Source organism: Dioscorea cayenensis, unplaced genomic scaffold (assembly GCF_009730915.1).
Source record: "Dioscorea cayenensis subsp. rotundata cultivar TDr96_F1 unplaced genomic scaffold, TDr96_F1_v2_PseudoChromosome.rev07_lg8_w22 25.fasta BLBR01000344.1, whole genome shotgun sequence".
In the NCBI taxonomy this organism is placed as follows: domain Eukaryota; kingdom Viridiplantae; phylum Streptophyta; class Magnoliopsida; order Dioscoreales; family Dioscoreaceae; genus Dioscorea; species Dioscorea cayenensis.
In genome coordinates this window covers 83,355-99,042 of record NW_024086735.1, presented here as the reverse complement: position 1 = coordinate 99,042, position 15,688 = coordinate 83,355, and the positions used below count along the sequence as shown (strand labels likewise).

Here is a 15,688-nt window from a genome sequence, read left to right as displayed (position 1 = left end):
TGGGGAAGATTTGAGTTATATTAGCAATGATGTGCGGTCGGGATGTAAATCACGATGACCGTTGCTTTTCATTGTTTTCCATCCCATTCATGGTTTCTTTTTCTTTTTAATGAATAACCATCTCATTCATGTTGTGGTGCCCCTTTTATATGTTTGTTTTTTAATAACATTTTGGATCAAAAATTTTCAATGGAAGGAAAATGAATTTTGAGGTTTGCGTTGTACCTCAAGTTAGGGCATCTTATGTGTGAAGAAGCAAGAAATGTTTCATTTTGTTTGGCATTGTATCAGCAGCAGTTTGTCACCTTACTCTTTTCTCTAATTAAACATCTTATTATTATGTTGTTTGAATGGTCATTTCACAGGAGTTTCTATTACTCTTTTAAGTTATTTTAAAAATACATTTATTATTGCAAGAATTAATATTATTTTTCTAAGTTTTACAATGCTTATATTTCAGTTCTTAGCTAGGTAATTGTTTTTTTATATAAAAATAATTAAAATATATTTTTTAATTAAAAATTTTAAATGATACAAAAAAATAATTTCACAATATTCCTTTCTTTATTTTTTTTTCCATCGTTCTTCTCTTAGACCAAATATTATTTTTATGTCAAAATATCAAAATGGTCCCTCTATTTTGCATTTTCCACCCTTTTAGTCCCTTTAATATAAAATCCGTCTTTTTGATCTCGTATTTTTACATTTTTATCTTTTTGGACCCTCTAATTGACAGATCTTCCCTTTTGGTCTTTACAGTTGATGAATTAGAGGGATCAAAAAGGATGAAAATATGTAAATACGATGACCAAAAGGGTGGATTTTATAACTAAATGATGAAAAATGTGCAAATACAAATACCAAAAGGGCGAATTTTATATTAGAGCGATTAAAAGGGCGGAAAACAAAAAATAGAGGGATCATTTTGATATTTACACCTTATTTTTATCGTCTCTAATTTCACACTCTTATTCCTATCCCATCCTCCATTCCCATCTCCATTCCGGAAACCAAATCGAATCATACTATTATTCCCACTTAATTAATTAATTAATTAATTAATTAAACCTGTTAACTCAACCAATTAATATATCTATTTAGTATGGACCTCAACATGGCGCACCAAGCAAGCCCAGCCCAGCACACTAATTTTGATGGGAGGGCTTTTCTGTCATTTTCTATAATGTCAAGGGTCTTTATGGTAACAAGATCACCCTGAGCACCTCCAATGGCGGCAGTGATGTCTCCCAGTTTAGCCTCTCCAAGCTGCCCTCTTTGGTGGCAGTGCCAACCTCGCTTTCCATCAAGGATAGCATGATCCGGATCGGCTCTTCACTCTCTCTCTCTCCATCAGATGATGCTGCCCATTATTTTCTTTGGATGATTTGGTAGTGTTGGGTTTCTTATTTCTTGTCTAATTGGTTGTTTGATAATGGTGGATGTTGTGATTTGCTGTCTGTTTGTATTTGGAGTTAATTGATAATGTTTATTTGAATGTAGAGATTGGGAATTTTGTTGAATTTGGGTTTTGCCCGGATTGGTTACATTGCTTTGAATGACAAGTGGAAAATTGGGAGTTGTCTTGCTAGGAAAGCTGTTTTCTTTTGTTTGTTTAATTGAAGTGGATGGCATGAATAAACTGATGGAAAGAAGTACATTGATATATATATATATATATATAAATATATCTATTCAAGAGATCATTTTCTATTGAGATTTTTTGGGTTTATCATCTTAAGCAATAGCAAGTAAGATTAAATGCTCTTTTCTCTTCATTGCTAAGAATGCATTTTTATAACACTTGAGAAGTATTAAAGTTGAATCCTTTCAATGAGCAATGGTTTGTTTTGTTTTCTGTTATTGAAGCATAATCTGTTTCTTTGTTGAGTAACATTTAGAAGCATTTGTGTTGCCTTTTGTTGACTTCTGTGATCTGAATAGAATTTAATCTTTACTGCATAGTGATGTTTGAGGCATTGATATATTATGGAGAATGGTTTCATTGTTCTATATTAGATAAGTTAGAAACATTATGCAGTTAATGTTTTGACCCACCTGGATTAACCACTAAATATGGATGAAAACAACAATGCACAAGCAGTGAAAAACATGAGATTTAGGAGATGTTCGGTTGGGTGATAAGAGTTTCAGGTTAAAGGGATTTTTTTTCCAAATATTAGGTTTGTGGGAAATTTTTTTATCTTATATATCAGAATATGCTCTCTAGTGTATCATCCAACAAGCAATCCATCCAAATGCATGATTATTGATTTTAGGAGCGCTCAGAAATTCATTTATTACTTCTAAGTTTTCCGAATGTCTTGTATAGGTTTATCTCTTGACTTCATCCTGGCTCCAAATTCTTGATGCCTGTACTCCATTTAAACTTCATTTTAACTACATAACAAGTCTTGCGTTCTCAAGGATTTTGTGTAAGCCAACAGAACTATAGCAATACTGAAAATGGGACTCAATGAAAGCCCGCCCATTACAAGTTCGAATCCCAGAGGTGAGCTTCCAACTTCACCTTCTACTTCCAAAACACAAAAAATATGCAAATAATGTGTTCTATATTTGTGTGCATTGGTAAATGATTAGTCTTCATGAATCATCATTGAAGTTCATGCCCACGTTGCAGATTGTACGGGTGATAAAATTGGAGGGCTAGAATCTTACTGTATCTTTTACTGGTCAAATGAAATTTTCATCATCTTATTAAGTTATTATTAGTAACTGGGATTTGTTATGTAATGAGAAAGAGATATATTTTGTAGAATATACTGGGCGTGAGAGATGTGAGAGAGGTGTGGGTTTTTATTGGGTTACAGGAGATAAGGTATCTTGATAGTTTTATGATCTAGTAAAAAAAATTACTAGTAAATAGAAGTCTTGAGTTCTTGAGTCCCCGTGTTAGCAATCCTGGTGACCCGACGATCATCACCGACCCTAGCTAAGTCCTTCTTCATCTCCACTTAGTGCTTAGTGTCACCTTGACGAACATCACCTTCGTTGACTATCGCATGTGGATATTTGTTTCCGTTCACTTAACTTCTTGTACTCGTCTTTATGATTAATAAAATAATAGTTTATTCATTTTAATTTTAAAAAGAAAATGATTGATTTTTTTTTTTTTAACTTAGAGTTATAAGGTGGATATTTACTACTCTAGGAAGTGATTAAGAGCCCGTTTAGTGGACATGATAAGAACGATAGGGATATGATAAGCTATCATATCCTACTACTATTTTTTATTTGGTGTGCCAATAGGATATGATAGGTTAGTCCTATTCGTCCACTTTATCCTGCCGAACACATGATAATGAATCCTATGGGTGTCATAATGGAAACTAATAAGATATGATAAAAAATTAAATTTATAATTTTGCCCTATTATTTGGTTTCTCTCCCTCATCTAAAATTTTATTATATCCCTTATTTTTTATCTTTTAAACCCGATGCTTGGGATAAGAAGCTTGCCAACAACTAGATTCGACACTGATTTCACTATTTAATTAGGGTTTTTGGCATCTGAAGTGGTTAAAGGGATTCCCCGTCAATCTCATTCATGACCAAGTTATTTTTTTTTCTAAATCTCATGTCAATTTTTTTTTTCAAATTGATTTTGATATTTATTTGGTTATATTGATGATTTTGTGTATGATTTTCTAAAAAAAAAAGGTATGAACTGTAATTTTTGAAACTTGATTGTAATTAATATATTTGTGGACATTATTTATAGCTTATTTATTTTTTAAAAAATTTAATTAAAACTAATAAATCTATTAATAAATAAATCTTTAATGAAAAAAATCCAAAAAAAAGTCTTTAAAAAAGGATATATAACTATATCATAAAGGATAATTTTGTATATTTAAATACCATTCATATCATATCATGTCATTATCTGATCTACTTCAAATCGATAACAAGATATTATTTAATGGCTTATCCAATGCGCACCAAACATAGAATATGATATGAGCTTATCATGCACATATCATTTTCTACTCTTATCCAGTCATCATATCATATCCGTCCATATCTAACCATGTCCACTAAACAGGCCCTAAGGAATGTCATTGATATTTGTTCTAAGCCCAACTCAAGCTTGGCTGGCTAATTTGGCCCAGTCTTAGTTTAGCTTGGACAAAATGTAGAGAAGTGTTAAGGCAACCAACTTCAGCAACCAAGCTAAGATACTTTTAGGGCCAGTTTGGTGGACATGATAGGATATGGACGGAAATGATATGAGAACTGGATAGGAGTAGGAAAGGATATGGGCATGATAACCTCATATTCTATTTTATGTTTGGTGTGCCAGATAAGCCATTGGACATCATTTATTATCCTATTTTACGTTTGAAGTGGACCAAATAATGACAGGATATGATATGAATGATATGTAAATAGATAAAATTACCCTTTATAATATAATTATATATTATTTTCCAAAATAGACTTTTTTTTTAAAATTTTTTCCTTAATGATTTACTTATCGGTATCTTTACGAGTTTCTATTAAATTATTAAAAAAAACCTATAATGCCCACAAATATATAGATCATAATATCACCAACTTGTAAAAATTTTACTTCATACCTATTTACTAGAAAAAAAATAACCAAAAATCCATAAATATAGCAAATTAAATACATCACATCAAAATCAATTAAAAAAAATCATCCGATTAGAAACACTAAGACATGATAACAAACGATATTTAGATAAAAAATAACCTGTTCAAGCACAAGATCGACGGAGAAACTCTTCAACCACTTCGGATGCGAAAAACCCTACTTAGTGAAATTAGCGTCATATTTAGTTGTTGATAAGCATTTTGTTCCAAGCATCAAGATGGAAAGAAGGGATATAATCAAACCCTAGATGAGTTTGGAAACCATAAATAGGGAAAAAAAAGTAAGTTTAAAAGTTTATCATATCCTACATGTTTCTATCCTGACTCCCCCCACAGGATTTAATATCATGTCCCCGGTATGATAAATTGGTCAATAGGATAATATTATCATGTCCTATTGGCACACCAAATAAAAGAAAATAATAGGATATGATTGTCTATCATATCTTATGGCCTTTATCATGTCTACCAAACGGGCCCTTAGTGACCTAGACATTATATAATATTTGTTCCTATGCTTTCAAGTTGCACCCAAAACATTTATTTAATTTGAATTTGAAAGTCATGCTTGAGTTCAACCAGGGGTGGCAATATTTTGTCCGGGCCCGCCGGCTCAGTTTTGTCCGGCCCAGAATAAAAAGGGTTTGGACAAAAGTTGTATTAATTCGGGTCGGGTTTGGACAATGCTTGATTGTCCGAATTTAAATCCGGGCCGGGTCCGGACAAAAAAATTTGGACAACCGGGCTTTTGTACCTCTAAAATTTTAAAAGCCCAAATCATGAGCCAAATTGTTTTAAGCCCAATTTTCCAAAAAAACTTCAAACTTATATGGTTTTTTTTATTAAGACTTGGAATTTTGTATGATTTGATTTGAGTTTTTGATTGTTGGATGTTTTTTTTTCATTTAATGTGAATTAAATTATTTTTTATAATTTAATATTTGAGTGAAATTAAATGTAATTTATAGTATTTGGGCAAAATTTGGACATCTGGACAACCCGGTTTTAAAAGAAACCGGGTCCGGACAAGTTAGATTTGTCTGGATTTAAAACCGGGCCGGGTCTGGACAATAAGTTTATTTATTTATAGTAGTAGTTGCCCGGACTCGGTTTTGTCCGAACTCGAATTTTTGCCACCCCTAAATTCAACTTGTTTGTTTTTTCTGCGAATTGAATTTAAGCTGCTTACTAACTATTTCATTTTTGTTAGCATATTAAAACCATCCTTTTCATGAAACAGGCATCAATTTATGTTTGACTATATCTCTCCATTTTCTTGAGGGAGGCTTGGGTGTCGTTATGGGCAATGAGATATGGTTCTTGCAAGTGGCCCCATGATATATATTATTCGGATAAGGTAACAGACCCTTTGTTCTTTTCTTGTTTCTATGGAACTTATCCCTGTGCGATTTATATAATATTATGTATGTTGTTTGATATAAAGTCAAGTAATCTTTTTGTACATATGGCTATACAGGCAAACGAATGGTTGTATGTGAGGAATAATAATATTAAGAATATAAGGAAAAGTTTCATGAAATTGCCCCTTTTTTTAAATTTTTACAAAAGCGACAAGTGTTGTAAGAGGCATATCCATGGGTCGGGAATTGAATATCTAATTTCTCCGTTCTCATTTGACGATGTGGGGTTCTAGTTGCATGTCTGAATCCACACGGGGGACCTGTTATTATTACTGTGTCTAATAGTACTTAAACTTGCGACATTTAAATTTCTCACATTATGAGAGGTGTTGTATTCTTTATCTTTTATGGTTGTATGGCATAATAGATTTATCATTATGGGATTTTGATATCTGATATATCTAGGGGTGAGCAAAACAGGGCACCCGATCCGGTTTTTAAAACCGTATCAGGTACATGGTTTTTTGGATCGTTAAAAACTCAATCCGTATCCGACCCGATTTAAACTGGGTACCAAAAATCGGGTATCCGATTAAAACCAGATCGGATATAAATTTTATCTACTCTATGGATCTGTTTTATATAACATTATATAAAAAAACAAATATGAAAAACTTATAACTTAGCATTAAACTCTTATATTATTCTCCACATATCAAAATCATAACAAAACTAATAAAAAGTTTTATCAATCTTACGCATTAAAAAAAATTAAATTAAATATTTTTTGAAGCATCAAGCGTCTCATCAATAATAATCATTAGTTACTCGAGAGAAAAAAGATTTGAAAGGAGACTAGAGAGAAGATGCAGGGTAATGGCCGTTGGGGACTAGGAGACATGGATTTGGATTATTTTTTTTTACTTTTTCCTTTTAACCTTATAGAATTTAAATTTATTATATATATAACTCTTTAAGGGTTTAGATTAGGTATTTGGATTTTGTTTTTCTTATTTTTTAATGTACATATATATATATATAACTCTTTAAGGGTTTAGATTAGGTATTTGGATTTTTGTTTTTTTCTTATTTTTTAATGTACATATATATATATATAACTCTTTAAGGGTTTAGATGGGGGATTTGGATTTTTTTTTTTTTACTTTTTAGACCATATAAAATTTAAAATTATTATATATAGAATATAATAAAAATTTAAAACCGGATCGGATTTGGATACCTAATTTTTAATTTCACCCAACACGAATCCGACCTAGTTTCCATCTAAAAATTTTGGATGGGTACCCGACCCTTTTTTTCGGATTGGATACCCAAAAAATTCAGGTCAAAACATTGGATATCGGAGCGGATCATCGAATCCGGATTTTTTCTCACCCCTAGATATAAAATCTTGGAAGCACGTGACAAGTATCATTGCCCTGCATGTTAGTCCGCCTCAAATGGTAAATTTTTAAGGGAGTCATTAAGTCATCATAAGTGGTGAATTTCTATATTTGCCCATTTTTTGACACTAATAAGTTTGGAGCGTTTGTCCTGATTTTCTAATAAAAAATAAAAAATAAAAAAACCTCACTACCGTTTAGAATCTCTAAATATGATCATTGTTTATGGTATTTTGAGAGATAATTTCATTGTATCATTACTTGTTCGTGTAAAATTAGTTTATTTGTTTAAGATGATTAATACACGTAAAAATATTTTGTATTGATAAAAAAATTTAATTTCTTTCTTGAAATGGTATGTTCAATACAGATGCAATCATATTTTTTAATAATATTCAATTTGTTTTCTTATATGGAAAAAAAATTGTGATAATCAAAACTTGAAATAGTTGATGGAAGTTATAAAAATCAAAATGTTATATATTAACTTATCTAAATTTCAATTCAATAAAATTTGTAAAACTTTGTATTATTACATGAATGTAATAAAATAAATAAAAATTTAAAAAATAAACACCGAAGATAATTAAAGGTGGGAGAAACATATATAAAAACAAAAATAATGTTATAAAAAAATATTTGCAAGTAAATAAAAAAAAAATGATTTAGCCACATTAGAGTTAATGTACATATAAGACAAATACAAAGAAAATCTAAGATGCAAAAGTATAGGGTTAGGGATTTAGAGGAAAAATGGGATAAGAGGAAGACAACGAGATTTTTTAAAGGGGTTCCAAACTATAAAAATATAAAGCAACTCAATCCTAAATAGAAAATACAAAAACATGCTAATAAAACCCTAACATACTTTCTTATTAAAATAAGATAAATGAAAAATATAATAACTATTGCATATATGACCATGAGATATTTGCTAATTAAGGTGAGATTAGAGGAGCATATAACAATCTCCACCTTGACTCACAATCTCACCCCAAACACAAAAGTAAACTAACAATAAATTGAAATCAACTCTGCACAATAGTTGAACTTTACAATAGATAAAGGCTTTGTGAGCATATCGGCAATATCTGCAGTGCCAATTTTCTTAATCTCCACTACACCATTTGAAATAACCTATCAAACAAAATGAAATTAGACATCAATGTGCTTGCTCTTCTCATGATACATTTGATCCATCGCCAAGTGGATAACACTGATTATCATAGTATATGGTAGTGGGACCACGATTTGTTGAAATCTCTTCAAACAAGCCTTTAAGCCAAATTGCCAACTTAATGTCTTCCGTTAAAGCCATGTACTGGTTATATTTTCACTCTTCTTGAACCCCAAACAACTATTTGCAATGTCCTTCAAAAAACAAAGGATCTACTTAACTGCCTCCCAATGTTGCTTACTGGGACATGATAAATAGCGACTCATATGTTGACAACATGAGCAATATCGGGTCTAGTGCAAACCATCAAGTACATGATATTTCCAACTACACTAGAATATGGAACTTGCGACATGTAGCTCTCTTCATTTTCAGTTTTCAAACTCAAATGCTTTGACAATTTGAATTTAGTCGCACGAGGAGTAGACATAGGCTTTACATTATTCATCATGAACTAGTTTAACACCTTCTCAACAAAACTCTTTTGTGAAAGATATAACTTGTCATTGGGTCTATCCCTGGTGATCTCCATCCCAAGACATCTTTTGGCAACCCCCAAATCCTTCGTCTCAAATTCTGAGCTTAATTGATCTTTCACCTTGATCTCCTCTTTATTTGATGTCGTGACTAGCATGTCATCCACATAAAGAAGTAAATATATGAAGCTTCTATCCGGCAACTTCTTGAAGTAAACACAATTGTCATAATCGAATTTAGAAAACACAACATTTTCCATAAAAGAGTCAAATCTCTTATACCATTGTCTTGGTGATTAATTTTAGCCATACAATGATTTCTTTAACAAGGCACACGTGGTTCTCTTTACCATCAACCTTATAGCCCATCCGGTTGTTCCATGTAGATCTTCTTCTCAAGGTCACCATGCAAGAACGTAGTCTTCACATCGAGCTGCTCTTAACTCCAAATTTCCTATAGCAACTAATGAAAGCAAAATTCAAATAGATGTATGTTTTACCACTGATGAGAAGACTTCACTGAAATCCACACCTTCTGTTACACCTCAACCCATGAGCTCAGCACGCGACAAAACCCTCGAGTCTCCACTCAACCCTCGACCCCTGGGCTTCACACCTTTCATTAAAATAGTATGTTTTACCACTTCCCTACACTCATTACACTCAACCCTCGAGTCACCGCAAGGCTGACAAAACCCTGGATCTCTACAATCCTGAACACGATATCATAAATACATTATATTCAAGGTACAGAGTATAATGGTAGCACAGAGGAAGTAGTAATCTCAATGACCAAATACAAAGTTTCAAAAGTCATACAAGTCAAAATACGACAGAGTTTCAAAAGAAAGTAGACAAGTATGCCCTAATACAGGTTATAGAAATCAAAGATACTAGTGGACCCATTCCTTACATAATGCAAGCATGTTCAAAGATACACATACATAAGACTGGAAATGAGAAGATAAAAACAATAATATAAGGTGATGCCAGCACTCCACGCACCACGACGCCGCCAACTATTGAAGCCTAAAAGGGAGGAAGAGGGTAAGCAACTAATGTTACTCAATAAGTGGGTTAGCACAATTTTATGAGAATATATATATAAAAAAAAAAGAACATAAACCAATAATTTCCAATAGCCCAACATTTCCAATAACCATATTATTTCGAAACCTTTTTAACATTTATAACATTATATAAATGCGAAATATTATAACATTACACAAATGTATTCAAAGCCTCAAAGCTTTTCATCAAGGATATAGCAAATACATGTGCATAAATCTCAACCAATTGATCATAAAGTTTCCAACTCTCACAAATACGAAATTTGACATAATACGAGTTTTAAATCATTAAGACATGAAGCTCGTTATCAAATAAAGTTTTTCAAAGAATAAATAAGAGATCACATCTCGAAGATATCATTTGCATGTAAAACATAATTTTTCTCAAATATGGAGATTTCATCTCAAAGAGATGAGCAATGGCCTAAAAACACTCTTCAACTTAGTTACTTTCACAACTTGGTTGAGAGCCGTCAAGGTCTTCATAACCTTGACATTGACCCATAGAGAACCCATGTGGTGCCTTCAGATTCCCAATGTATATCCAATCAGGGTTCTATGCTCCACCTGAACTAGACGGTAAATCCGGGTCTTCACACTACCTCAAGAGGCTGCCCATAAAGACTGTCTACTGCAACAGCATAGGGCTACGCCTGGTCACCATCAAAACTTGTGGAAGCTCAATAATACAAATATGAATATCATCTATGAAGTCTAGATCCAGAACAGCATCCCTACCGGGGATGAAAACCAATTCCACAAGTGTCGATGATAACAACATATCAATATGTACACACGGTTTCATAAATCATTTCAATCTCAAAATACAAGTGTAGTCATTAACCTTTATTTGTAGTTTCAAGAGTTTCACATGTAAACCAATGTCATAGAAAGCTTTTCAAATCAATTAAAATTTCAATATAGCACGATAAAGCCACTTATGGTAAACATATTAAAATGTCCACACTTAGGACAAGCATATACATCTCAAAAAGAGAAACCAATTTCATATCCATAAATATAAAAAATATACTTATACAAATGAAGGGTTTCACAAACCGTTTTCAGGAGGAAAAAAACCAACAATGACGTAAAAAATAGTGAGTATACTTTTGGAATACATTGCACATATCTTTGAAAATATAATAAAATTTATCAAACATGGCTATTAGTCTAATGAACACTCGACCCACACCTATGAGCGCTCTAGCTCCATCTCTTAAACACTTCGATAACCAGCACCTAAAATATACAAGTAAATCGAAGAACAATTCAAGACTAATATCGAAATCTTCCATAAAGACATGAAATTGTTACTTTGCTTACATTTCTCTTAAACTTGATGTCACTACAACCTCTCACAATTTGATAATGAAACAATTATCAAAGACCCTCAACAAGGTACAAGTCATTTTCAATCTCAATTATTAAAATACAAGTTCAACTCCCCCATAAGTAACTAATTACCAATTACACAATTTTACATATACGAAAGCCACAATGAACATACATTATCTAATTAGATTCAACCAACTCTTTTCATTGATAACATTGTTTTTAGGATCATGATTCCAATTAGATTCCATCATCAACTAAACTAATAAATTTCTTTTCACCAATCTTCAAATAGAATTAACTAATTTCTCAAATGTTATCCTCACAAGTTCAATGGATACATTATCAATAAAAGAGTATGATCTTTGGTTTAAGATAACAAGTACATGACCAGGTATATGATCTGCACTATATTGATATAGTGTTATACCTTACCACAGAAAAACATCTATCTAAAATCACCTCTTGACTAGTGAAGAGATAAATTATTCTCCTAGTATCATTTTTTTTCTCTTGTCAATGACATCATCTCAATGTTATTTTTAACACCCAAAACACTATTCTTTAATTCGTTGGGTACAAACATATAAATATCTCAACTCAATTCTATTTGATCTTCCCCACATGGACAATGGTCACCAAATTTCACAAATATCAAATATGTACATCAAGCATTATGAACTTCAACTCAACAATAATTTTGTTTATAAACATAGATCCTTAGATTAAATATGACATCAATTTACATTCAGGCTCCATGCATTTTATTTATAATAGCATACCTCAAAACTTTAGCAATTCTATAATATGAGAGTAATTAGATTTTCCGTAGTTCACACATAGTACTCAGCAAATTCTACCATCAACAACATAAAAACTACCCAAAAACATACATCAACCATACCCATTATTCCTCTTCATTATCTTCACAATTTATAACCATACATTGATTTGTTGACATACAATATATATTCATCAAGACATATATGATCGATCTCATTTATAACAAATAAGTTCATCATCATCATTGTAATATTCCACAATTTCCATTCACCCCGAGAAACATATATTCTAACAAATTCAAATTCAACCATCACGACCCATACTCACAACAAGGTTTCCAAAGAATTTATTACAACATGTCCAAAGCTATACTTATCATAACAGTAATCTATAGTGGTCATATTAATGCTTTCTCAAACTAACCAAAACATTGATTTATAATATGATAAATCCATGATAACAATTTATTCAAGTGATTAAAACATTTATATATTCTATCATAATCATGCATTTAACTTAACCCACTCACAAACTTAGAAGATTAACTCCACAAGAGTGCTAATCCTTTGCTGGCTCCTTGCCTCGAGCCAAGCCTTCACCACCTAACCAAAATAAACACCCAACAAGACCCAACCAACAAAAAAATTGAGCAACAATGAAGTCAAGAAGAAAATATGCATTAAACCCTAAACCTATATGAAATGCAATTCTAGCAGAGGCTTAAATTGACTCAAACTTAAGTCCAAGGAGTTCCAAGGTATTGGAGATCAATTCCATTCTAAAGCAATGAAATAAAATAAAGAAGCAAGGTTCATCGGTACTACAATAACACTACAGTAACCCCAATTCCAAGGATGAAAGCTACTCAAACTTCAACAAGATTTACAAGATACAAAGGAAGGATTATAATCAACAACCTTCTTCACATCAAACAAGAAGCTATTGCAAGATTAAAAGCTTAAAGACCCTCATCCAACAAAGCCCTATATTCAACATCTTGGAGGGAATACAAATGAGAAAGGGGAGGAGAAACCATACCTTGATGATTTCAATAAGAAGAGGTGAAGGATCATCCTTCCATCCACAACCAAAAGAGGAGGAGAGGGTTGGGAAGACTCTCATCCAAGAATGAGTGAAGGAGAATGAGGAGAGAGGAAAGAAAGGGGAAAAATAAAAGGTTTGGGCCAACAAAAAAGACACAAATACCCTCAAAACCACGGCCAAGAAAGCCTCATACGGCCATGTGAAAATTCCATACGGCATTGTGCCTTTTCTGGCGATTGCTACAATACTTTGTTACAACACTATTGCTATAGTGATTCTGCTACGGTACACAAAACACCAGAAAGACACAAGGGCACCTATGTGGGCGTATGGCTCCTAGACATGTTACACGGCCTTATACATGAACATGTGAGTATAAGTGAGCCTCCCAAGAGCCCAAGAAGGGTTGACACAACCATTCTACAACTAAACCTCTACAAAAAAATAAAATTCTCAAAACTAAACTCCTACACATGCACCCAAAATAGAAAACAATTACAACAAAAAACCCTTAATATTACACCTTCTATTTGACTATAACCTTTAGCCATCAATCTCGACTTGTATCGGATACTGGTAGTATCGTTTTTCTTCTTAAACACCTACTTGCATCCAACAATTTTCTTTCCTTTAGATGGCTCAACAAGTGTCCAAGTCTCATTCTTGTGAACATTTATGATCTCTTCCTTCATAGCATCAGTCCATTTCATTGCATCACATGAAGATATTACCTCTTTATAGTTTGACAAATCACCGAACTCCACTTTTTCTGTCACAGCCAAATAGTAAGCAAAATCTGAATACCCATACCTTGTAGGCTGTTGAATTTTCCTCCTAGCTCGATCTCTCACTAAAGCATATGGTTGATGCTTTTCTAGGCCCTCTTCCTATGATGCAAAGGAATCATCATTAACAGGAGAGTCATCATTATGCACCAAAACAAGCTTAACATCTGCAGCTTGATCTGGAATCTCAAGCTCAACCTTCTTCATGGTTGTCTCAACCTCCTTTATAGTCTGCTCAGGCACTTGCTCCTTTGCCCATAACATAGCCGACTCATCAAATGTTACATCTCTTGAAATAAGGAGTTTAGGTGCCTTAGGATTTGGACACCACAAGCGATACCCTTTCACACCTAAAGCATACCCAGGAAAATACACTTCTTCGCCCTTGGCTCGAGCTTCCCTTCATTCACATGTGCATAAGCAGGACATCCAACCACCCGTAATGTCAAATAATCTGCAGGTTTACCTGATCATACTTCTTCGGGTGTCTTGCACTCAATGTATATATTAGGAGATCGATTCGTCAACCAGCAAGCTATGTTGATGGCTTCTTACCAAAACTCCTTTCCCAAATCTACATTAGAAAGCATACACCGAGCCTTTTCAAGTAGTGTCTGATTCATCCATTCAGCCACACCATTCTGTTATGAAGTACCAACAAATGTTCGATGCCAAATAATCCCTTCATCCTTGCAAAATCCATTGAATTTTCATTGCAGAATTCCAAACTATAATCGGTTCTCAACCCCTTGATTTTCTTTCTTGTTTGGTTCTCAATAGGAGTTTTCTATTGCTTGAAAGTAGCAAATACTTGACTCTTTTCTTCCAAAAATTAAACTCAAAATTTTCTTGAAAAATCATCAATCAACAAAAGTATCTAACAAGAACCATTACCACACGAGAGGGTTCCCATAAATTTGAATGGATGCAATCCAAAGTTACCCTTCGTGTTATCAACGGCCGTGCTAAAACTGAGTCTTTTTTGCTTGCTAAACACACAATCCTCACAAAAATCTAGCGTGCCTGTACTTTGGCCACACAACAAACCTCTCTTGCTCAAGATCGTCATCCCACGTTCACTCATAGGCCCAACCTCATATGCCACAATCTGGTGTTGTCTGAATCTGAGTTAGAACTAGCAATGGTAGCCGAGCTTGTAATAGTTGAGCCTTATAGAAAATACAATGTACAGACTCTATCTGCCTCCATCAATGTGAAAGCCCCTTTAAAAACCTAAAGGACTCCATCTTCACTTTGGAACTTGCAATCGACATCTTCAAGAACACCCAAAAAGATCAAGTTCTTTGTAATATCTGGGATGTACTTCATGCTCATCAAAGTACGGATCACCCCATCATGTATATTGATCTTCACTGTCGCAACACCAATAACTTTACAAAAATGATCATTGCCCAAAGGAACTCCTTTACTAGTTAACTCATATGTGGCAAACCACTCTCAAGTGGAAGTCATGTGGTGAGAAGCCCTAGTATCCATAACCCAATTTTGCTTAAATTTGTTCCTCCCGTCCGCCACATAAAGCACATCATTAGTGTCACTTTCAACTAGGTTAGCTTATCCTGAGAAAGTAGCTTTCTGATTTGTCTTCTATTTATTTT

At 33.2% G+C, this 15,688-nt stretch overlaps 2 long non-coding RNA genes across 2 annotated transcripts; one reads left to right on the top strand and one right to left on the bottom strand.

Annotated features, from left to right (window-relative positions):
- The first annotated feature begins 2,439 nt into the window (after positions 1-2,439).
- Positions 2,440-6,376, top strand: LOC120254112. Its single transcript, XR_005534526.1, has 3 exons — positions 2,440-2,509; positions 5,876-5,992; positions 6,113-6,376. It is a non-coding gene; the product is annotated as an uncharacterized LOC120254112 (long non-coding RNA).
- Positions 6,377-9,890: 3,514 nt separating this feature from the next.
- On the bottom strand, positions 9,891-13,361 carry LOC120254104. Its single transcript, XR_005534524.1, has 3 exons — positions 13,279-13,361; positions 12,770-12,842; positions 9,891-10,081 (listed from the first exon to the last, which is right to left on the bottom strand). It is a non-coding gene; the product is annotated as an uncharacterized LOC120254104 (long non-coding RNA).
- Positions 13,362-15,688: the final 2,327 nt, after the last annotated feature.